The sequence below is a fragment of the Caloenas nicobarica genome, chromosome 3, assembly GCF_036013445.1.
Source record: "Caloenas nicobarica isolate bCalNic1 chromosome 3, bCalNic1.hap1, whole genome shotgun sequence".
Classification (NCBI taxonomy): Eukaryota; Metazoa; Chordata; class Aves; order Columbiformes; family Columbidae; genus Caloenas; species Caloenas nicobarica.
Genome location: NC_088247.1, coordinates 71110626 through 71133273, shown reverse-complemented (window position 1 = coordinate 71133273; position 22648 = coordinate 71110626). Strand labels below are relative to the sequence as shown.

The 22648-nt window shown below is 42.8% G+C and overlaps 1 long non-coding RNA gene and 1 other non-coding gene across 5 annotated transcripts; both read left to right on the top strand.

Moving 5' to 3' along the window:
- Positions 1-377: 377 nt before the first annotated feature.
- On the top strand, positions 378-22154 carry LOC135987107 (uncharacterized). 4 transcript variants are annotated; one of them, XR_010605963.1, is made up of 7 exons: positions 915-1049; positions 1329-1400; positions 2779-2904; positions 6118-6291; positions 6411-6561; positions 8311-8401; positions 21957-22154. It is a non-coding gene; the product is annotated as an uncharacterized LOC135987107 (long non-coding RNA). The 4 variants fall into 4 exon arrangements; XR_010605961.1 differs by lacking the exons at positions 915-1049; positions 2779-2904 and adding an exon at positions 378-462; XR_010605962.1 differs by lacking the exon at positions 2779-2904.
- On the top strand, positions 383-465 carry TRNAL-UAA (transfer RNA leucine (anticodon UAA)). The gene has a single exon. It is a non-coding gene; the product is annotated as a tRNA-Leu (tRNA).
- Positions 22155-22648: the final 494 nt, after the last annotated feature.

The following is a 22648-nucleotide window of genomic DNA, read 5'->3' as shown; positions in this document are numbered from 1 at the left end:
GCTCCCCTCTCCGGGGCGGGCCCGCGCACCTCCCACGCCCTCCCCTCCTCGCTTCCGCTCCGGCCCTGGCGCCCGCCGGCAGCAAGGCGGTGGGGCTGGGCCGCCGCCCGGCCCGGGGTGGGCGAGGGGCGCGGGCCCCAGGCCGGGGCAGGGTTCCCCGCTGCGCCGCGCCCGGCTCTGCCCGCCGCCTGCCGCTGCCGCCGAGAGAGGCCGCCCGTGCGCGCCGCGCTGTGCACTTCGCGCTCTCTCGCGCTGGAAATAAAGGCGGGAGGTTGCAGCGCGGCGGGGGAGGGGGCGTCCCGTGCCGGCCTGGGGGTCGCGGGGGCGAGGTGGGAGCGTGGCGTTACATGTAGGAGTGGCTGGGAACTGCGGCGGTATCTGCACCAGGATGGCCGAGTGGTTAAGGCGTTGGACTTAAGATCCAATGGACGTATGTCCGCGTGGGTTCGAACCCCACTCCTGGTAAGTGACTTTTTTTTCCAGAGCCCCAAAATATCGTCGCGGAGGGCAAGACCGGCGACACCGCAGCGATCCAGAGCCGCCGGGCCGCGGCGGGAGGCAGCGAGGGGCGGGGAGCGGCGGCGGCCGGCACCCCGACCTGCGGGGCAGCCGCGCCGCTCTGCCGGCGCTGGGCGCTGTGTCGGCAGCGGGCGGCGTGAGGCGGCTCAGGCTGCAGCGGGCCTGTCCGCCCGCCGGGCCGGCTGTGCTTTAAACGCCATAACTTTGGCGCGAAGTTGGTTTCACAACTTAATTTTGCAGGCCATTTAAATCTACACACGTATATAAAACTAAAAAAAAAAAAGCGTGTCTTTTGCAGGCCCGTCGGGCCTGGGCCTCGGTGGGCGCTGCGAGTGTCGCAGACGGGGTGACAAGCTCGGCGCTGGCAGCGCAGCGGGGCCGCGGGCGGGGGGGCACGGCCCTCCCGGGGCACTGGGCACGGCCCTCCCGGCCCTGCCGGGCGGTGAAGGCCCGGAGGCCGGGCCGGAGCCCGCGGAAGCGCAGCGGCGCGGAGGCCCGCGCCCCGCGGCAGCGGGTGTCAGTGGGACAAGGTGCCGCCTTTCGTTTTTCGTTACTGTAGTTCACGCCGTTTCTCCACAGAAGCGCCAGACAAGGGCACTGCACCCGGTCTAACGGTGCCTAAAATCACATCCCAAATTATTCTCTGAAGGCGCAGCCGCCCCGTTCGGTAGGAGGCGTTGGGACCATCACTGTGGGGGCCTGTGGCACATTGCGTGAGGTTACCCCTCCAGCTTCATCCATCCCAGTGGTGATTTTGTCTCTCTAAAGCGTGATTTAGGTAACTTGTGTAAATTTTTTTTTTTTCCCAGTTCCATGCCCTTGGAATACTTTGAAGGGCGCGTGACATCCTCTTACTGCACTTTTAGAACGTGAAAGTGAGGGTAAGTACCGTGTGCGTTAGTGTATGGGGTGAGGGCGTGAAGGATGTTTGTGGTGTCAAGGCTGCCGAGCTGTCCCTGGCTGACCCTGGAGGGTGGAGGGAAGGCGACCCTGCTTCTGGGGGAACGGTCCCTAGTGCTGGCCGTGCCCTGAACTGTGCCAGGCGTTCAGCTAAAAGTTAAGCGAAATGAGCGAGCAGGATTTTCAGACTAACCTCAGGGCTTGGTTTTATTTAGCAGGACAAAGGTAGCAGTTGTTGTAGGTGTCCCAGTGTTTCATTTGCTATAGCATGTTTTTGTTGGTTGGTTGTTTGTTTTGAAAGGGTAGTGTCACGTTCTAGTATATTGAAAGTGCAGGAAGTACAAATCAAGTGGAGATTGACACATTTTAAAATATTAGTGTTTGCCGGAGCATCCTGGTCTAATTCTAACACAGGTAATTTTAGTTGTTCTTAGCCACCCTGTTCCAGATAATTTGAGCTGAAAAAAAAATTGTAAACTTTCAGTCCAAATATACACTGTGATGATACAGAGACAAAATAAAGGATAAACTTTCGAGAGAGATAATAACTCATGGGCCTTCAGTGCCGTGGAAACAGAAGGTGAAGTATTTCAGACAGGATATTTTATTATATGCTGCATAAGATGATCTGGTATCACAAAGGTGGACATGATATAAACACAGAAATATCATAGTCAAAAGGGAGTTATGGAGAGAAGTGTAGTCTGGTGGTGAATTTCTAGGAAATGCAAGTACATATACTGTCTTTTTTGACTGTTCCCACAGTTAAATTATAAATGCAAAACATACTGCACTTTCTCAAACTGTTCATTAAAAGGCAGTACTGCCAGGTTCAAATGTTTTATTAAATAAACATTTGTTCCTATTATTCATTGAGGTACAAATTAGTAAAAATGGGTGCATGTTTGAATGTACATTTTACCTGTAATATTGTAATGAAAAAAATGCTGCCCTTGGAAACCACATCTTTTCATACAAATTGGGTAATTCTGCTTACATCCTTATTTACAAGCATGTTTGTACATACAGTAAATGCTCATGTAGATATTTGTGGATGCAGTGCTGATCTTGATGAGAAGTTTGTCCTAGCTATGTCAGTTACAGGATGAATTAGTGGCAGCTGTTCAGCATTGTGAGAAAGAAAAAAAGTAAAAATAATAATCACAGGTTTTACAGGAACAGTAATCACTGACCAAAAAAAAAGGGCAGTTTTTATGATAAAGCAACATAGAAAACAGGAGTTCTTGGTTAGAAATGCTTCTGTTACAGGCACAGCCCTTTCTTTTAGATTTCTTTTGCAGAGAACTTCCCTTGGTCCTTTGGTGAAACTGTTCCCTCCTTTTTATAATGGCTTGTTAGAGCATATGCAGATCTGGAACAGAACAGAAGATTATTGAACTTTACCTTCTCTCAAGAAATATGCATAGAATCTACCAGCGACAAATATGTCTCAACCCCTTCCTGCACTTCTCCATAAAGAAAAGGGTAATCTGGTGGGGTTATTGATTTCTGTGTTGGGTGAAGTGGCAAAGTGGTGTAACATGTTTCAGCTCTGGAGCTAACCATGATTTTGATTTAAAATTTTTGTTTTATTGAGCAGATTTGTTTGTTTGTTTTTAATAGCTTCCTTGTTAGACTCTCATGAATTATTGGTGGTTGCATTTGCAATTTGACATACTTACATGCACTCATTATACACTGGCCTATAGTTCAAACGATATTGCTTTCCATTGGACTCCATTCTGTGGATGAGCTGTTTTTCTAAAAAGGATTCTTGCCTCATTTGTTGAAGAAATTGGAAAAAGTATAGTGACAAATGCTAGAAATTGGAATAAAAGAAGCTCTATATGCAGGCAGTTGAATGGTACTCTGATGAACCAGGGGTGTTTCTTTTGCCACTGCATATTTCCTGTCTGATGAGAAGCCAGTTGGTTGAAATAGATTTTTCATGAGCAATCACTCGTTTTCATGTTCCTTATTTTGTGGTATCCATCCTGAGAGCCTCAGTCTGATTTGCAGGAATGCAAAACTTTTGCAAACACAGGTGAAATCAATGTGTCACCTGTATTTTAAGCAGTCTGTGAAAAATTTCATGTTACATGCAAAAGTTACTGGAGATATTTGACATTAATCTTTCCATACCTCAATTTCCCATTGTGTAGAGGTAATAGAAATACACAATCTGCAAAATGGGCTGCTATGAAGTAAATTCATTCTCTTTTGTGAAGAATTCAGATAGACACTTACATAACCTGGTCATGTTAGACAAGCCCATCACTAGATATTAATGAATTTGGAAAATAACATGAGATAAATAAGGTACTGAGCCACACTTCAGGCTGCGAAGGCCTTGCAAAGTATCAGACAACTGATTAGCCAGCAAGCACCTCATGATATGTGCTCAACAAGGTGAGTGTCTGCTAGGAAAACAGCAAGCCGTAGTTTAACTCAAAATTATGTCTCATTTCATAGACAGAAGGGGGTCAAATCAATCATGAGACAACCTATTGGTGAAATATTATTGAAGTGATATTTCAATGTAGTTAAATCCTTTTAAAAAACTTTCAGGTCCCTCTGCTGCTTACTGCAGACTAATTTAAAGTCTGTAAGGTAAAATCAGTCTCTTACATTAGCTGGAGTAACTGCATGTAAAGCACTTGGTAATTCTTGAATTGTTCTCATTTGGGGGGCCTGTGTGATAAAAAGAGGGATAGACTATTTTGGAGATTCTTGTTGTTGGAATGCTGGTTCAAAGATTATCACTATATAGTACAGACAACTGTCTCAATGTTGATGTGTGTATCTTTACACAGGTTCATTTTCAACAGCTGCTGTACTGTTCATTTGCTGACTCTGTCTAATCTTACCTGCAGTTTCTTACAATCGTTTCTATTGGACTCAATAGCCACGGCAACCAAATGTCATCAGCAACGTTAGCTAATTCTGCCTCCTTCTCCAGGGTATTACAACACACATTACCAAACAGATCCTTGCAACATTTTATTGCTTAACTATTTTTATTGGTTTTGATGAGCAAAAAAGATATTTTCTGCTAGGCTGGTTCAGCCCAAACAGCAAACTCTGGGGAATCGCATTGTGGTAGTAGAGGGAGCTTGACTGCCCTGACTGCAGCATTGACAGAACAAGTCTGTATGTCACTTACTATGGTGGAAAGCCCTGTGACTTACCTGGTGTGCTGATGGAGGTAGGTTTACTCTTATGACTGACAGATGAGTCCTGCAAGTCTTGCCATGGTTGTTTAAAGCATCACCACCCCCAGAATTACGCTGAGTGGTGCTCTCCCAGAGTTAGGGTGGCCTAACACAGCCATCAGAAGAGACCCACCCTTCAGCTGCTCCGGTTAGTGTCTGGCATTTTAGCTCAAAGCCACCTTCACTGGCAGAGTGAAGGACAGTAGCTTTGCACTGGAGCACAGGGCTGTGGGCATGTGTTCTCTTTTGCTAGTTCTCATCAGGAGGAATATACGCAGGTGGTGGCACTTTACATCAGCACAGCATTATTACTGAAGGATATTTCTGAAAGTGTTAAAAGACTGGTGTTTGCACTAGATCACCTCCAGTTGGGAACATTTTCCCTTGTGCTGACTTTGCTATGGTGGCAGTAGCTTCTGGAAAAAGGACAGAGTGGACAAGTAGTAATTTAACATTAGAGCAGCAAGGTTCACCAGAGCACCTCCTAAGTGAGGGGCCCTGAATGCCCTAAAATGAAGGCAGCATAATGCAGAATGTTGCAGCTGAGACCTCTGGGATTTTAGGGCATGGGGTTAAAAGCCATTTTTCTGGCATTTTTTTGGTTGGATTAAACTTACCTGGATGAACTGATTCTTCCTGCTGGGGAGGAGCTATTGTCTGGAGATCACAGAAAATGTGTACACTCTTCTGGAGATGGTCTTCTAAAATGTGCAATTACAAAAATGCCTTCCTTTTGTTAATGATTTTAGGAGAAGAATGCACTTTCCAGATTCCTTCATTTTTCTTGATTGCTGCTTCTCCTTCACCATCTGCCCAACCATGACCTTCTTTCTGGGTTGGAAATGCTACAGGATCTTTCCTTCAGATCTGCATCTACCTCATTTTTAAGTGTTTGCTGAAGTGGTGCACGCAACTCTTGGTGAAAGATCACTGCCTGACCGTGTGACTTGGTGGATTTCTGACACCTATCTCTTGCTATTTCATCATGCATTGTAAACTTTTTCATATGAGAGTAGAATCACTGGTAGGAAGTATGAACTGCATTAACGAGTTGTGTTTTCCAGCTAATCCGTGTTTAATGATTGATGTGCATATGTATTTCAGTTTCACTCGTCCTGTCTTATATCTCTGTTGCTCTTTTCTGACACTCCTAACTTTTGCTTTTTATGTGCATACCAACAAAGAGATCCAGCTAGTCTAGCAGTTAGTCGCTGCTGCTGAAAGAGGCAGAAACGGTGTTTTTCCCCTGCCCTGGCTGTACTGCACATTCCCACTGCTTCCCTTTTGTGTCTTTTGGTCTTTGATTGTCAAGTAATGTGTAACAAACAAACCAATCAATTTCATGTTCCTTGGATCTAATTGCTGAGATTATCTCATTAGAAGGATTTTTCTCTGAAGAAACGAGGAATTGGAGACAATTGCTTACATGTTTTGGGCTCCCTAACGTAGACAATACAGATCCACTAACTGGTTTTATTCATCACAGAATGGCACAGGCTGGAAGGCGCTTCTGGAGAACATCTAGTCCATCCCCAGCTCAGAAGAGGGTCAGCTGGAGTGGTCGGGTTTCGAATGTTTCCAAGGGTGAAGACTCCACAGCCTCTCTGGGCAACTGACTCCTGTGTTTTACCACCGTTGCAGTAAAAGAAGCTTTTCTAATGTATTAAAAATCAGTATTTTCTCACATTTAAAGCATTTTTTTGTATTTAAGCTTATCTTAATGTTACAGATCTGTCTGCTTGTAAATCTGAAATGATTGTATGTTTTCTCTGTGCTCAGCATTGTTTTCTTAAACATCCTGAGATAAAATGAAGGAACTACAAATGCCACAACACCTACGAGGACGCCCACTGGATACATGGGTTTGCTGCCATGCGCATTTTACTGAGAGCTCTATTGAGAGAAGAACAAAACCCCTGCAAAGACCTAGGTAGGTGCTTCATTTTAGATATGGAAAGCAATTCTTCAGACTTTTTTTGTCCAAATAAAGACCAGGGGAGCGCAATATTTTTTTTTAATAAATATGTACAGTTAGTTTAATCTAAGACATGAGCACCTGTGTCTGGCCTGAGCTTAGGTAAAGCCAGAGTCCTATTAAAGCATTACTCACTGGAAGACCATTCCAGTATCATGATTAAACTTCATGATCTGCAGGTTAGACTACTGTAATTTGATCTGAATTTTCCTTTAAAATGGTCTCCGAGCTATAGTGTTAACAAATCACATGTGTCTCTTGAGTTGAGGGAAGGTAATGCAACTGATAGCACTCACCTTCATCCAGTGCTATTGTCTAGCAAACCAATAACTACAGGTAAAAATTCTTATTCCTGTGTTTACGTGGGTGTGAGTAGTCTCCTTCCTGAACAATTTTCACTTACTGGCTAATTATTCCTTGTCCTAGATCCAGTGGCTGCCTCTGAATGAGGAATTGGAGTCAATATAGTTTGGAAATCCCATTTATGTAATGCTTTCCAAATCCTTTTGTTCTTATATTCAGAACAGAAATAATTGATTTATTTAATTACTATGAGTTCTATTTTTATCATAATATTTTGGATTTTTTTAAATTGTTTTGCAGGATGCTTTGCTGTTAGCTGATTTCTTGGCTAAATGTAGTTTTAATTTTTACCGAGCTAGATTAGTAGCCATAGTTTCCAGTCTGTATTTTGATAGCACTATGACAGGGCAGGTTATATCTCTGCCAGTTAACAAATCCTGTAGTGTTCTGTGACTGAAGACAGACTGAGGCATGCCCAACCTGTTGTACTGCATTCATTTGGGTGACCTGCCTCAAAAGTTATTTGACATATCAGTGAAGAAGAAATACTGAAAGGAACTGTGTCCAGTTTTTGTGATGTCTGTGCCTGCCCAGCCCCTCTGAACAAAATATTTTTCTACAAAAAAGAATTATCAGGTAGGATAAGAATTGTATTGTATGAATGCATGAGTCAAATCTCTTTAAGAGAAGAAAGCAGTTAATACCTCCCCATAGACAGTAAAGAGAGACATCATGGATGAGTTAAGGTTTCTGCTCTTTCCAAAATTGTTAGGGAGGTCAGCCATCAAAACAAGAAATATTACCTGTATGACGAAGGAAAGGTGGCTATATCTAGATGAAATATTAACAAACTTGAGAGTGTTATGAAATATAAGAATGGGGTGGGATTGGGCATCTCAATTGTCATTGGAATGCTCTAAAAGCAGTTGTTAGAAATTCTTTTTCTATGTCTGTTTCTGTTACTGTTCTTGGTAAGTTTTCTCAAGGGAGGGGTTTAAGTAGAATTTTAGAGTAGTACTGTTTTAGGTTGGGCTCTGCAGAGAATGTGTCAGATCTTAAGGTGCATGTTGATACCTATACCCCGTGAAAGGAGCCCCTATGGGTCTTTTTGAGCCAGTGTTAGTGACAATGCCTCACATTCCCCTGGAAGTCCTTAACAGACTTATTTCCATAGCCAGGAGTGGGCCTAGATTCTCATGTTAGCTATATCAGAATGTTTTTATTGTTTTAAGAGAAGTTATTATACCAAGGTAATCTTGACTGTCAAACTGGGATGTGTACACTTTGCATTGTACATGGCTTCCTTTTATGTACTGTTTGTCATTAACAGTCTTGGCATGACTGCTTCCCAGGTAGTAAATATATTCTGGTGTAATTAAAGCAGTTCAACTTCCTTTGCAGGCAAAACCTCAAAGATGGTATCTCTGGAGGGAGCTGTTGGAACTGACCGACAAGTTGCCAACTGCTACTTACCTGTTAACCAGTATGTCAGGTACCATCTTTCTGAATTGCCATCCCTGACCACCTCTGTATTAACATTTACAGTGACCTGCTGTGGTCCATAGGTCATTACTTTGGCAACCGTAAAAATTGAGTTAGAAAAAATGACTATTTTTAGTTTTCTTTTTTAGCTCATTATATATATTCAACTAAAAAAAAAAGAAGAAGGAGTCAGATAACATAATTTGAAGACTTGTATTTCGTCTATGTGAAAACTCATATAAAACAATATAATTTAGTTAATTCTTAACAAGATAGTGTCTTTCCTTAGCAAGGTATCCATATGAGATGCACTTCTGAATATATACCCAATTAGTTCTACTACTGCAGCCAATGTTTATGCACATAAATTCATGGATCTTGATCCTGTTGATGCCACTGTGTAAGCAGATTGTTTAACACTGAAGTTTTGGACAGGCACAGAAGCCTGCTTGTATAATTAAAGTTATAGCATCTGCACAATAGTTATACACTTAAAATTACTGTGCCCCAGAGTCACCTCACTCTATTGATCTTCAAACCAGCACAAAATGAAATTGAAAATAAAGCAGTTCAGGAAAAAATTCCATTTAAGCCTATAAAGAGTACAGGATGCTACAGGATTGCTAGTGCAATGGCAGGACTGTGATATTTTTCCTATCTCACAAGAACGTTGTAAAAGGCTTCTTAATATTATGTGATGGGAAGGGACATAAATCTACATGGATAAAATGAAATTATGCATAAGCAGTTAGCCTTCACAGAAGAAAAGATGTAGGCTCTGAACTTTTTGAAAAGCCCTTCTCCCGTGCCACCAAATCATTTAAATTATGGAGTATTCTTTAGGGAATATTAGAGCTGCAAAAACTAGCCTGGGCATAACTTTATGTAGGGGATAAATTAAATACAACTATTAACTCTTGACTGGCTGGAAAATAAAGGCCCAGTTTGCATTAACAAGGTTGAACTGGATTATTTCTTTTTGAAAAACACTTGGATGCTTTTTTCTGCATTTTACAAAAAATGTGTAATGTTTTGGGTCAGTGCTGCATTCTGTATTTGAGTCTTTATTTGAAAAAAGATTCAGGGATAACAAATTCTAGTACAAATATTTGGGGAATACCTTGTTTATTTCCAGGACAAATATTATGAAATGGATTTGAAAGAGAGCCATCTGAAGAGGAACTTCACCAGTAACAGAAAAACCTTTTTAAAAGGAGTGCTTCTCATCAAGTGTAACCATACTGCCTAAACAGATGCCATTTAGGAATATGACTGACCTTAAATCTAGCTGTAACAGAAACTTCTATTTCTCAGTTATTCAGATGGACTGTAGATTCAATTTGATGACTTTTTAATGATAAACTGCTTTAGGAGTGAAACATTATTTCGCATTGGTTTCTTCTCATGTGTTTTGCCAAGTATCAGTGTCATTTTATGAGTCACTATTGCAAATTAAAATGAGCCCAGAAACATGACTGGCCTGTACCCAGCCTCCCAGTCAGGCCTGGCTGTGACAGCGCTGCATTGCTCCAGGGTTTGGATTTTTTTGAGTGACAGCTGTGCAGGGGCAGTGAAACAGCACTGCTGCCAGAGCCTGGTGTAGAGGAGCCAGGGCCCCTTCCTGAGGCAGTAGGGCCTGGGGTGGCCCCTCTGGGTTCTGGGGGTGCCTACACAAGCCACTGAACCTGGAGTGAGTCCTTCAAAGTGGCATCACAGCACTTTCCATGGCCTCTTCTGTGCCATGCTGTGTGCACCTAGAACCTGCAGCAGGGAGTTCATTTCTGTGAGCACAACGGGTATGGGTGGAAGAAAAACAGCAGTTGGGGGAAAACAGGTTTGTTGTGGCAGGGTGGTGTCGTGCTGTGCATGGGCAGAAGCTCTGAAATACCAACTGCTGTTTGAAAGCCTGGTGGGAGTCTCCTGCTGCACAGCCCAGCATGCCTGGGAAGCAGTGGGTGGGGGCCAGTGGTGCTCAGCCCCCAGCAAGGGCAGGGCCCACTGCTGCCTTCCTGGGGTGAATGAAAATCAGGGTGGGCTGGCCAAGGGTGACAAAGGTAAGCTCTGAATGGGGAAACAAATCTGTGTCCTGTACCACTTCTGAGAGGGAATCCTTCCTCACTGCTTTCTTTGCCTTTCAAAGGTTTGATTTGTCCTTTCTGGTACTTTTTACTAAATCCCAAATTTAGCCTATTGGTACAGAGACAACTTCTGAAAGGAATGAAGTGGCTTATAGTTAGCAATGCTACCTCCTCCACAGGTACAACCAATTCCCATTAATATATAAAAAAGAGGCCGGAGCTGAGCAGGGGCAGGCAGGCTGGGTGGTATGGCTTCATGCTTTAGGAGTTTCACCTGTGGATTGTTCGATTACTGAATCGTCTGCTGTTTCTCCGCTAGTTGGCAAAAGTGTGTTTCTAGCAGGAGTTTGCATCAGGAAACAAATGCCATGGTTTAGCTGCCGTGTCTGGGGAGAGCTTTCCAGGCAGGCTAGTGGAAGAGGTAGGATTAAAGCTGTAATGTGCTTTATATTGGCTCCTCTTTTTTTTTTTTTCCTCTCACCCAAGTCAGGGAGGATTCACCTGTTTAAATGATGCTTTCATTGGCATGTCTTGCATTTTTTTGGTCATGTTCCTCTGCCTTTTTTTTTTTTTTGGTCCCAAAGGCCACCTGACTGCTGGCTGGTAGATGTCCTCAGCTGCAGGAGTTCTAAGGAGCTTCTGACAGTCCAGCAGTTTCATGGTCAGTCTGGTCAGCCCCAGAAAGCTGGGGGTAAGGGGGAGCAGGTGGGGTCTAGTCACGAGCAGGGATCACTGTCAAGCCTCCAGCCTTATTGACTAGTTTATGGTTTCTAGTTACTTCACATGAGAAAGGGGCAGACTGTGGGAAGGCGGTGCTGGCAACGTCACCTGTGATTTAGGGTTACATGGCCACACGTCAGGGGGTCTGAAGGCTACCTGTGTGTGAAGACTGTTGGCATGAAGTCTGGGAATCGTCCAGAGCTTTAGGCATGTCCCACATTAGGCAGAGCCAGAGAGCAGCCCTGGAGCTATAGCAAACCAGTCAGACTCAACTAAAAGTGGAACTATTTCTGAGAGGTTGTCTATTTTCTCTTGTGACTCATGGATGTTGTCTCTTGTTCACCCAGGCTCTGAGCCCGATCAGTTTGCCCTTAAATATAGCTGTCCCAGGTTTTCAGATCTGCTGTTTTCCCAGAGGAATGTCTGTTCCTGGCATGCAGCCCTCCTCCTCCTTTATTATACTGAAAAATCATCTCACTCACTGAGTGGTGGTGGCTTCTGGTAGATGACCAGCAGCTTAAAGGTCGCTGACTACCAAAGCCCTCCTCTCTGCCTTTGGATCGAGGGCGTTGTGATTCATTTGATCCTACCATTTCTGATGCCTTGTGCCTCCAGTTTCTTCATCACAGCCCTTGCCCCGATCCTGAAATGCTGTGCCGAGGAGAGGGGGTTTGCCCTCCTCACAGTCGGGGGCAGGTGGAGCTGGAAATCACAGAAGCAAGTGCCTGCAGAAAAGGCGGTGTTGCAGCATGTGACACCCACATGTATCCAGTTCTGGTACTCCTGATTGTCAAGGACAATGCTGAAGCCCATGTGCCCAAGCTGTGGAGATCAAGTGCTGTTTTTGCGTATACTCTCCAACTTAGCTAATTACTGTACTTGCAGGGAAATTTTTCTCAAGAAAATCTAAAAGATTAGACTAAATAATATCCGGAAATGGCATTTTAAACACAGATGCACAGCACTTTTTCTAACTTCATAATTACTAACTGCTATAGGTATGATAAAACACAATTTCCTTGCGTATTTTTATTTTAACAGGAATTTAACTTGCTATTTTTGAAAAAACTAGATTGCATATGTTTCAGGTCTCAAACCAAGCCTCACACTTGCATAAGTTTTGAATCATTCAGAGCTGCAATACTTTTATACATTTGTTATTGCAAGTGTGCCATGACTAATGCCTAATTTAGCTGTTGTCTCTTAAGTTCTGTTGTCACTTTGGGTCAGTGAGATCAAAGGTCTGGTATTTTAAGGGATTTGGTACTTCTAGATAAAACCATTTTGAATTCTATGCATGTCCAATCTCTAAAGATAAGTAGGGAGGAATACGGTAAAACCCTACTATCTCTGTGGAAAGGACAGAATGTAATTGTATAATTACCTTGCATGGTAGTTGTTGGCAATCATCAGCATACCTTTATTTTTGTTTTCTGCTTGTTATAAAACCTTTTGCACTTTGTATACTGATTATGTGAACATTTGGTACCTGCTGCTGTGAAGTTTTAGTCGTTGAAACAATTGCTTCTTGAGCACTTCAGTTCTTCAGCCAGAGTCCTATCAATGTTTATAGCTTTTGTGGCTTTAAACTGAGGTTATTTTAACATATGGTAACACAACTCGATAGTTTCCTTGGGGAATCCCACCCACTGTGTTAGTTGCAAACAGCTCTATGAAGAATGCTGTTCTCATGGCTCAAACTCGTGTAACGCTGTCCCACCCAAACTAACCTCAGCCTGAGAGTGACTTCTAATCTGTGAACGAGATAAGCAATGGAACTATATATTACCATCCCTCTGATTTAAACGTATTTCTTCCAACCAAGTTACTATTTAACTTTATTTTACTCTTACCAAAAATACAATAATTGTAAAAAAGGCAGGTGTTTGGTCTGTTGTACAAAAGAAACACATCGCTAATTTGCTGTGAATGGCTGGTATAGAATCCTGTTAGTGCAATCAAATAAAATACGGAGTGTGAAGGGATTCATTTGCCTAAGTGAAAGAGAAGATTGGCTTACATTAGGTGAAACATTAATGGCAATTTCACTGAAATGAAATCTTGTTAGTGCGCAGTTCTTTCTAGCTGCACTATAATTTTAAACTGGAAACCATCCTAGCAATTCACCCTAGCATGATAGCAGGACTCTTTTTAAAAAGTATAGATTTCATCGTGCATGTGCATGGATTGCAAAATTCCGGAAGTGTCCTAAGTTATCCCATCATGATAATGCAAGATTTTTTTATTTGATGAGAATCTTTGGATAATTTCTTCCGTAATGCTTTCCCCTCTTATTTCCATACTGCTGCTGCTAGCGTTTTGTACCAGATGCCGTTCTGTCATGAAAGCAACTGCTTCCTGATTTTTTTTGTGCCTGAAAACTTATCTACCTTTCCTAAGTGTATCAACTGGTCCAATACCTTCTTGATCCTTCTTCAAATCTTGCTCCTTTTCTATCATTAGGCCATCCCACTGACATTATTATTTCAAATACCTTTGTATGCTCTGTGCCGCAAATACTCCATTATTGATTTTGCTTGAATCTGGTGCTGTCCTTTTGTGAACCATTTGTGGTTAATGGAGGTGCATGACATAAATTCAGTGCGATCTTATTCATTTGATAGAATCTGGCTATATTAATTCCTATGGAAATCTGTAAAAGTGGGGTCAGATAATACTACTGTGAGTAGGTGGCCCCATTGCCTACACAAACATAAGCAGAGAGAGAGAGAAGGCCTGTTCCAGTTCAAAGAAACAGCAGGTATCTGCTGTCTCTGTAGAATTAGAGATAAACCAGTGCTTGATAGGTAAGAAAACTAAGAGCTTGTTATCAGTGGATAATATTGCTGTTTCTCTCCCCTTGCATACAGCTTCAACTAGATTGGTCAGGGCAGTGGCCCTTCCCCTGCTTGGAAGAGAACTTTGCTGTCCTGGTGTGGTCTGGGTGTTTGATAGCTCTAGGTTGGTATCTGAATCTTTGAGTGGGATTCTGCTGCCTAAATGTAGCCATGTGGTGCCACCTGAGCTGCCTCGGGTGCCTATAGGTGTCTCATCAGCCCCATATGTCACCTCTTCCTGTGCGGCTAAATAAGACTGGATACCAATGTGTACATTACTAAATCCTTTTCCTGTATCTGAAAACAATATGCAAAGATGAGCAGTTTGTGGTCCCCACCACTGGTTTTGTTGCCTGGATCCATTTGGCCATCTGCTTTGGGCTCTCATTCTCATCGTACTTCTTCTGTAGTGCAGTTTTATGCTTGAGCAGATATACTGGTGGCTAAAAGGGGCAATGCTTTTACTTTGCCCTTGGCATCACTCTCCCACTGCTCCCCTTAGTGCTGAAGCAGTCTGCTTTGGGGTCAGCTGAACAGCAGTGCTGGAGAAACAGACCCAGGAAGAACACACAAGTGAGAAGGGAAAGTTTCCCTCCAGGTGGCAGCGACCCTCTGGCTCAGCCCTGTCAGAACTGCCTGGTCAGGTACCCGTTTGGCTCTGCAAGTTGTCTCATCTTTGGCTCTACAAATCCAAAGTAGTTGTGCTGTTCAGGAACAAAGTGAATCACAAAGGCTGTAAAAGACAAATATTGTCTGAAGATAAATCATGCACAGTCCAAGGAGCTGGGGCTATGAAGTTAATTTCCAGGGAAGATTAAATGAATCAGAAAGCAGACTCTTTTGGGGATGCATCGCAACATACATTCTTTGACAGAATTCTTCCCCCAGAGCCGTCCGGCAATCTGCATACCTCACCAGGCTAAACCTAAGAGCCATCCTGTAAATAAAGAAGAGACAGGCTCTGGAGGCAATCTGGACCTCTGTGAAAAGCCTCTTTGTGCCAGTCTATGAGGGCTGGAAACTTCTTAGCAGAGCTATGGATGCTGAGAGGAACAACTCCTCTAGCTGGTTTGTCTCTCTGATGGGAGAGCGAGGGTCTGGCTCTGCTGCTGGCTTTGAGACCCGGCACCCAGCAGCTGAGGGAGACTGGCAGAGTTACGAGGGCATCTGGCAAATGTAAGTTCTTACATAGTGTGTGAGGCTCACTCTCCGTAACTGCTTTCAGCCTCTCCTGGTGCAGGAAGGTGGCTGGTTTCCAGCTGAAACAGTTGATGGAAAACTTCTGCTAAGGAAGAAAAAGTAGAGGCTTTACTCTGGTAAAGACTCTACTGATGGGCTGAGGTCAAACCTAGTAAGGCCAGGGCATGGGCTGGTGCCATCCCACACTGCCTTGTTGTCTGGGAGGGATGCAGAGATGCTTCTGTTGCTGTGAGGCTCAGGTTGGTGAATCAGGGATCCTGACTGCTTTCCCTGGTTGTTCCCTTCTCACTGCACCCTTCTCACTGAAACCAAGCTGAGCATGGTTAGTGTCTGGGGAGGAGGCTCTGTAAGGAGAATGCAGAGAGATCTGAATCACTTCACCAGCCACGAAAATACTCTACAAATAAAGTTGTGTTGTTTAGTTATAAATTTAGTGATTGAATGGTGTAATCTTGAATGTATATAGGTGAGAACACCCTGAAATTAGTATTGCATTAATTATTAGTGACAGCTTTGGCTGAATTTGAAAGCATATCCTAAAGATGAAAAGCAATCCTCAGATTAACAGGGTTTCTGGATCATTCCTAGGATGTGTGGGTTTCCTCGGGCATTGTAAAGGTTTTGCTTTCCTTCGTTTTTCATATTCAAATTTAGTAACATTTCTTTCCCGTTGCTAGTGTTACCCTGCCTCTGTTTATTTGTTGCTGTTCCTAAAAACAAATCCAAGCTTAGGCTTTCGTGGGAAAAAGACTTGGGGAAATGGAGGAAGGGCCTTTGGAAGATTTGTGGCAGTTGATAATGTTACAAATGAGGCCAACAGCTATTTTTAAAAGAGCTATCTAAGTCGTTTATTTCTGGCAGAAATGGAGGAGTCTGAAGAAGCCTTTACCCACTATGTTATAAGGCTTGGGATGTTCTGCCTGTTGTGTTTCTCCCTCTGCCACATACTTGGTCTTCTGTTGGTGTCAGCAGAGGGTTTCATAACATGCTGCTGCTTTCACCTTCTTACTCTGAGATCTGGATGCAGCCTTGCACTTTGCATCTTTATAAATAAATCATCAGTTTTCACAAGTGAATCATCTATTGTTCGAAGTAGGCAGATTATTTTAATGGCGTCTAAGTTAAGATTCGTGATCTTTAAATGTTTGGTTTGTATTTTTGACCTGCTGTAGTTATGATTTATGTCCTAGGCGGTATAAAGAAGAAATAGGACAAAAAAACCTCTCTGACCTGCAATTGTAAGAGAGACACATGTATTTTAATTCTTATTATTCATGACTCTTGGTGTAACTGCAGGATGGAGGAGTCACATTCTTTGGCAGCTGAGGTCTGGCCACTGCTGAAACACAGGACTGAAACAATCCCCCAAAGCCTTTCAGAAATAAGAAATAACAAATGGAGATAAGAAGCAGAGCACAGGGAAACAGTGAAATGTCAGGATGTGAAGAGCTGCTTGTGTGCCCAGAGCTCACCCGGTTCTCCAGCTGAACTAGCTGGTCATCTCAGAGCTGCTCCTGCTCCCTGCAGACCTTGTTGCAAACACTCCTGGAGGCAGTCTCACCTACAGCACATCTGCCTCAGTATTTGTCAGCATGGTGGGCTGTGGACATCTCACAATACGCATCTCAGAGCCTGCTGTGATACCTATGATATTTTAAGAGTTCTCTCTGTTGTATTAAGAACAATGATTGAGGTTTCGCTGATCCTTTTTGGCAAATAAGGCCCCTTTGGGCTCAGCACTGCACTGGGAGATGGACAAGGTTTTGCTTTGCTCTCTTTTTAGGAGTGGGACCTCCAGGAGCAGTTGTCCACCTCGTTCCACACTCAAAACAGCAAAACTCTTTCTGTGGAAAAGTAAACTCTCCCTGTTCCTGAGGAAAGAAATGCTAAGGAACAGTATTGTGTGGGCTTCAGTACCACATATATGACAGGGAGGACACACTTCAAAATATGAAAGAAAGAATTTAAAGATTAAGAAAAAGTTAATGAACGTGATAGACTACACAGGACTGAAAGCATCTCTCCTGGCCAGTGCCACCAGTGTGGTTGAGAAGGTTTGAGAGACAGGACCGACTGCATTGGGAGGGCAGAAACACAAGGAGGTACAGGACATAGGAGTGCTTGGGATTGTGGGTCCCTGGCTCAAATGGGATGTCTATGTGCTCATTGCATCCCACCCAGAGAGTCCAAGGAACATCTTGAGGAGTTTAATACCTACAAACGCTTCAAACAAACACAGTGATGAAGGGCAGGGGTTGGAGGGTGAGCCCGCAGGGCTCTTGGCTGGGAACTGCGCTCTAGCATTTCCTAACTTCAGCAAAACTTCCTCGTGAGCATTTGCAGTGTGTCGTTTAGTCACTGAAACCAGTTTTCTACTGCACTCCTCTCCTTCACATCCCGTGTCAGGACCGTTTGTGGTCTCATGCTGACAAAAAGTTGCCAGCTGGTGATTGCTACTTCAGGGCAAGGGCAGATGATTCTATATTTCATAACTAATGTTTCATGGGATTTGCTAAAATAGAGTTTCATTCCCAGCTAGCTTTCCCAATCATACCATGTGGTTTGTAGTTGTCTTTTTTTTCTTGTTCACGGCACCATATTTCAGACTAGATTGAAACTCTGAATTTGCCAGAGCTTGGATACATTTGTGTTTTAAATATACATTGGTCCTTTTAACAGTAGTTACAGCATTTGTCAGATCATATTCACAGAGTTTTGAAATATACCTTCTGTCCTGGGCCAGACACAAGCTGTGTGGCTGAGGGACTATGTTGCTCTGTGTTTACATACTGTCGAGCTTAATGGCACCCGATCCTGCCAGAGTGAGCCCTTGGGTACTTCTGTGCAATAAATAATGCATCATCCTGTACCTGGTAAATGTTTCTAAGATGAGTCCATAAGTGCTTGAAGCGTAAATGCTCGGATATTATGTTACAATTATGTTATAATGGCATAGTATAGTGGATACTCTTAAGAAGATTCTTGCTCTCACGTGGTTGGATATTTCTCTGGAAATGCTAGTGAGGCTTCATTTTCTGAAATGCAAAGTTGACATATGAGTACTTTCCCGGCAAGGACAAACTCCAGAATTGCTCCCTTTTCAAATGCTTGGCTTCTGCGAGTCACTTCCAGATAGAAACATCAGTGATGTATTAAGGGTTTTTGCTGCTCCCTCATTTTCTTCTGACAGTAACTCCAAAAAAGGCTTTTTCAGAGTAGGAAAATTGTTTCAATCATCTTTTCATTCAGTTTTGTGGTCTCTTTCTTCATTTCAGTGATTAAGGATTTGGCAGAGCTGGACTTCTTTTTTGGTTTGGAAGATAGCTTTGTTTTGGAATATCCCAAAATAAATGATGTCCAAACATTTCCTCTTTGTCTGCTGTGATTTCAAAGCAATTTTCATGGCTTGGTTCAGGACTGCCTAACAGAAGAAAATGGAGCAATAATTACTGCCTGCAGAGCTTCTAGCACAGCAGCTATTTAACTAGCTACAAAATAATTTGAGGAACCGGCAAACATCTCTTAGAAAATTTCTCGTCCCCTGAAGAACAGTATACTTTGAGCCAAACGTTTTTCCTTGAACTGGGTACATAATTCCAGCGGCCGTGAGGCACAGCCACGGCCCCAGCGTGCCGGGTGTGGGATGAGCAAGGGCAGTGTCCGCAGTCCCGCCTGCCTATGAAGCTCATCTCACCCCTGCCAACGCTGCCCAGTGTGCTGGGTGTCGTGGCTCCCCATTGCTTCTGGAAATCTTATCCCTAAGCTCCTTTCAGATACTCCCAGTGACTAAAAAAAAAAGAAAAATCAGAGCACTCATCTCTCTGGGCAAGCCACAGCACTCGCTAGGTTCAGCCCTCAGTCTTGGCCTCAACTGTGCAAAGCGGACAGGGGGCTGCCCTAATGGGGCGGCCGAGGTTTCCTTCTCACGCAGGGGAAATTTTGCAGGAGGCAGCCCAGCACGTGGCCTGCCAGCCAGTGGGCCGGGCAAGCAGCTGGTCACTGCCCCACACCTCGCTCAGGAGGAACTCAGGAGGGGGACAAGAAGCTTCAGTCAAGATGCTTTAAACCATGAGCTGGAATAGCTTTGGGTGTACCTTGCAATAACTGGCCTCATTCAGGCTGAATGTTCCTAAAATGAGTGTGAAAATGGGAAACGGTGCAGCGTGAGATGACCTAGGCAGCACGGAGGTCTACACATGCATTTTGTCAAATGCTACAGCTTGTAGAGCGTCTCCTGTTTTAGAGGCATAGCCACAGAAAACCAGACACTGCAAAACAAACTTGCAACTAAATCTTTGATGGGTATAAAACCTGACTTACATAATTTATTCCCTTGACTAAAAAGGTCTATTCATTTGCTCAGAATTAAAAATTTATACACACATTTGTAATGTGCAGATCTAATGTTATCACAGTGACTTTATTTATTTTAGTTAAAAGCCAAAATCCTTGTCATTTCAAGGAAAGAAAAGCCCACTTGGTGGTACTAATTAAAAGTTATTTCAAGCCTGGCTCCTGTCTCTGTCTTGGTAACCACCTGTGTCCTCATGTGGTTTAGGGGCCAAAAGCCACAGGCCGCCAGGTCTAGCCTACCGGGGGGTTTAATCTGATGGAAAGTGTTCAGTAGGTGGGAAAATGGGGTATGCTGTCCATAGCACAGGCTTTTGCTGGTGCTTTTGGTGTCCCAAGGGGTGCCATTATCCCAGTAAAGACATTAATGAATGGTGTTTTCCAGCAGAGGGAGATTTTATTAACACTTGTGCAACCTTGTATATAAACCCTTAAATTCTGCTTCTAATTAGGGAACTTCTTAAGAGGTCAAGTACAAAGCATCCATGTTGATCATGTAACAGGAAACGGCAAAGAAATGGTGACATGTACTAATTGTTTCATCTAACCCAAGGCAAACAAATGTAAAAAATGATTGTTTATGAAAAAAGTTATTTGTTGAATTTCTCTTTTGTGTTAAGTTGCTTTTTATTCATTCTGTATTGGGAGGAGTCACATGTACTAAGGAATTACTTCTTAAGTTTGGTAGGAGTAAACTCCATCTTCTCCCACTGCCTACCCCTAAAATAAAGACTACAGAGAAACACTTGTTCCACACTTTCCACCAATAACTATTTTTGTAGAGTGTTAAGTGCTTTCATTTTTAAAGTGTTTCCAAATTGTCATATTATTTCACTCAATAAATAATGCCCCTATGATGGAAGATTTTTTTTTCCTTTCTGCAAAGAGTGAACCAAGTTTCTAAAATTAAGCAAGTTACTCAAGTTTCTGTGTTGTGTTAACACAGGAATCCCATTTCCTCTTCTAACCAATGAACTTGCTGAAAAAGTGTACTTATTCTATAATTGTACAAGCATTAGGTATTTATGTGTCTAGCCACTAAACAAGCCTATGCCACTATATAGCATGGGACAGTCAAATGAGAATGGAATGGCACTGAAGAAAATAGCCAGGAGTGAAAGAAATAAATAGACAGGCTAAATAAATAAACAGAAAGGTGAAATTAACGAAAAGAAAACAACTTGTGTTACGGTGACTTTGACTAACAGCTTATACCTGCCCTTGCAGAGGATTGCCTCATGTTGTTGGCCAAAGGTTCCTGTCTTGCACAGGCATTTTTGTTGTTAATGGTTTTCTTTTTTCCAATGCTCTACTGGAGTTAAGAGAGTTATGTTGGGAGGGTAAATTGATTACTATAATTGTTCATTAATGCACTCTTATTTAATGTACTTCTAGAGGTTATATTCTTTAGAATGATGATAAATTATGGTATCTTCAATTAATGTCACTGTAGCTAAAGGGATGTCAGCATTTCTATTAATACAGTACAATTTTCTGGGGTTTTATAATGAAGCTGCGAAAAATTGCTGAAACTTAAGATACAAGGTTCCAGTGTATTTTATGCACACAATATTCCCTTGAATCTGTTCTAATCGATAGATATATTGAATCTAATGAGATAAAAATAGAGTGGAGAGAATCTACTGAAGATTCAGACTCCAGCTTGTAGAAATCGAAGTATGCTACGGGGAATACTCTGCTTTCTCTTTAGGTTAAACAGAAAGAGAAGGACAGGGAACAGTGATGCAGAGGCAGGCAGGTGGACCTGCAGCAGTGCAGGAGATGCACATTTTGCTCAGAGGGCATCTGGCACCCCGGCCTCCTGTATTTATTGCGGTTGCCTCTTGCCCTCTGCCCTAGTCCGTCCCTCTCACTTTCTGTACCTGCTGCTCCCTGACCTGTGGTGAACTCTATGTGGCAAAACAGTCCTGAATTTCTTAAGAGACGCTACAGTGCCTACCACAACAGGGCTATAAATGCTTGAGGAGCTAGGAAGGAGCTTACATGCAAAGGCTTCTGAGCTTGGAGTAAAAATACACAATCTAATGTTCAAATCAGATCCCAAACTAAGGAGTTGAGGGTAGAAAATCCTGTCCCACCTTTAAAAATGGTGCTAAGGCTGATTTTGAATAAGTTAGTATCAGATAATCAGTTTAACAACAAAGATAACTCTAAAGCACTTAGATTACAGCAAAAGAAAGGAAAAGGAACTAGCTAAATATGTCTGTGCAATGTACTCAAGCCTTTCAAAGGTACTGCCAGAAGAGTTGTAGATAAAGCCGATCCAAACTTTTAGAAAAACTTGGTCATTTTCCTCTCAAGAGGAACATACAGAGAGAATGTTTATTTAATATGTCTTTTTATGTATTTTTCTCCTCAGATAAGAGAGATAATGAAAATAGTAGAGGACTTCTACTAGCTGGCTAGTGCAGTACATCAGCACCGAAGCACCAAGGAGCTGTTTGAATTCACATGTAAGTTCTGACGGAAAAAAAGGTCTGCTGAGTAACAGCCTGCCCTGTCTCTTATCTGAGAGTGACAACACGATGAGCTAGGCAGAAAGGGACAATAAAGATGCTCTACTTACACAGCAATCCATTTGGTATCTCATGTCTTTCTGAATACGGAACGGTTTTCTGAAATCATGACAAAACATTGATGAGTGGGCCCATACATTACTATAGCAGTCAATCTCAAGGTAATGAGATACACGAAATTCCTACTTATATCATAATCGTATCAATTATGAGTGTGTTCTAAAAATAGAATTGCTAAGAACAAAGTAAAGACAAGGAGACAAGGTAAGATGAGCTCAGAGTCTCACAATGGAATTGTTTTCGTGCACTAAGGAATAAAGTATTTATTTACTTCAGTCAAAGTTCAAGAGCTCCACATCTTCTCAGCCTATTTCTTCATAGTTTCTTTTTCTGTATTCCCCTTTCCTTTCTTAATGTTGTGTAAGGGCTTACTGGACTTTTCCTTTCTTTTCCTAATTTCTGCATTATACAGAAAGGTAAACTGTGCCACATAATCCACATGGTATTAACGGTCTGCAGCAACCAAGAAATTTGT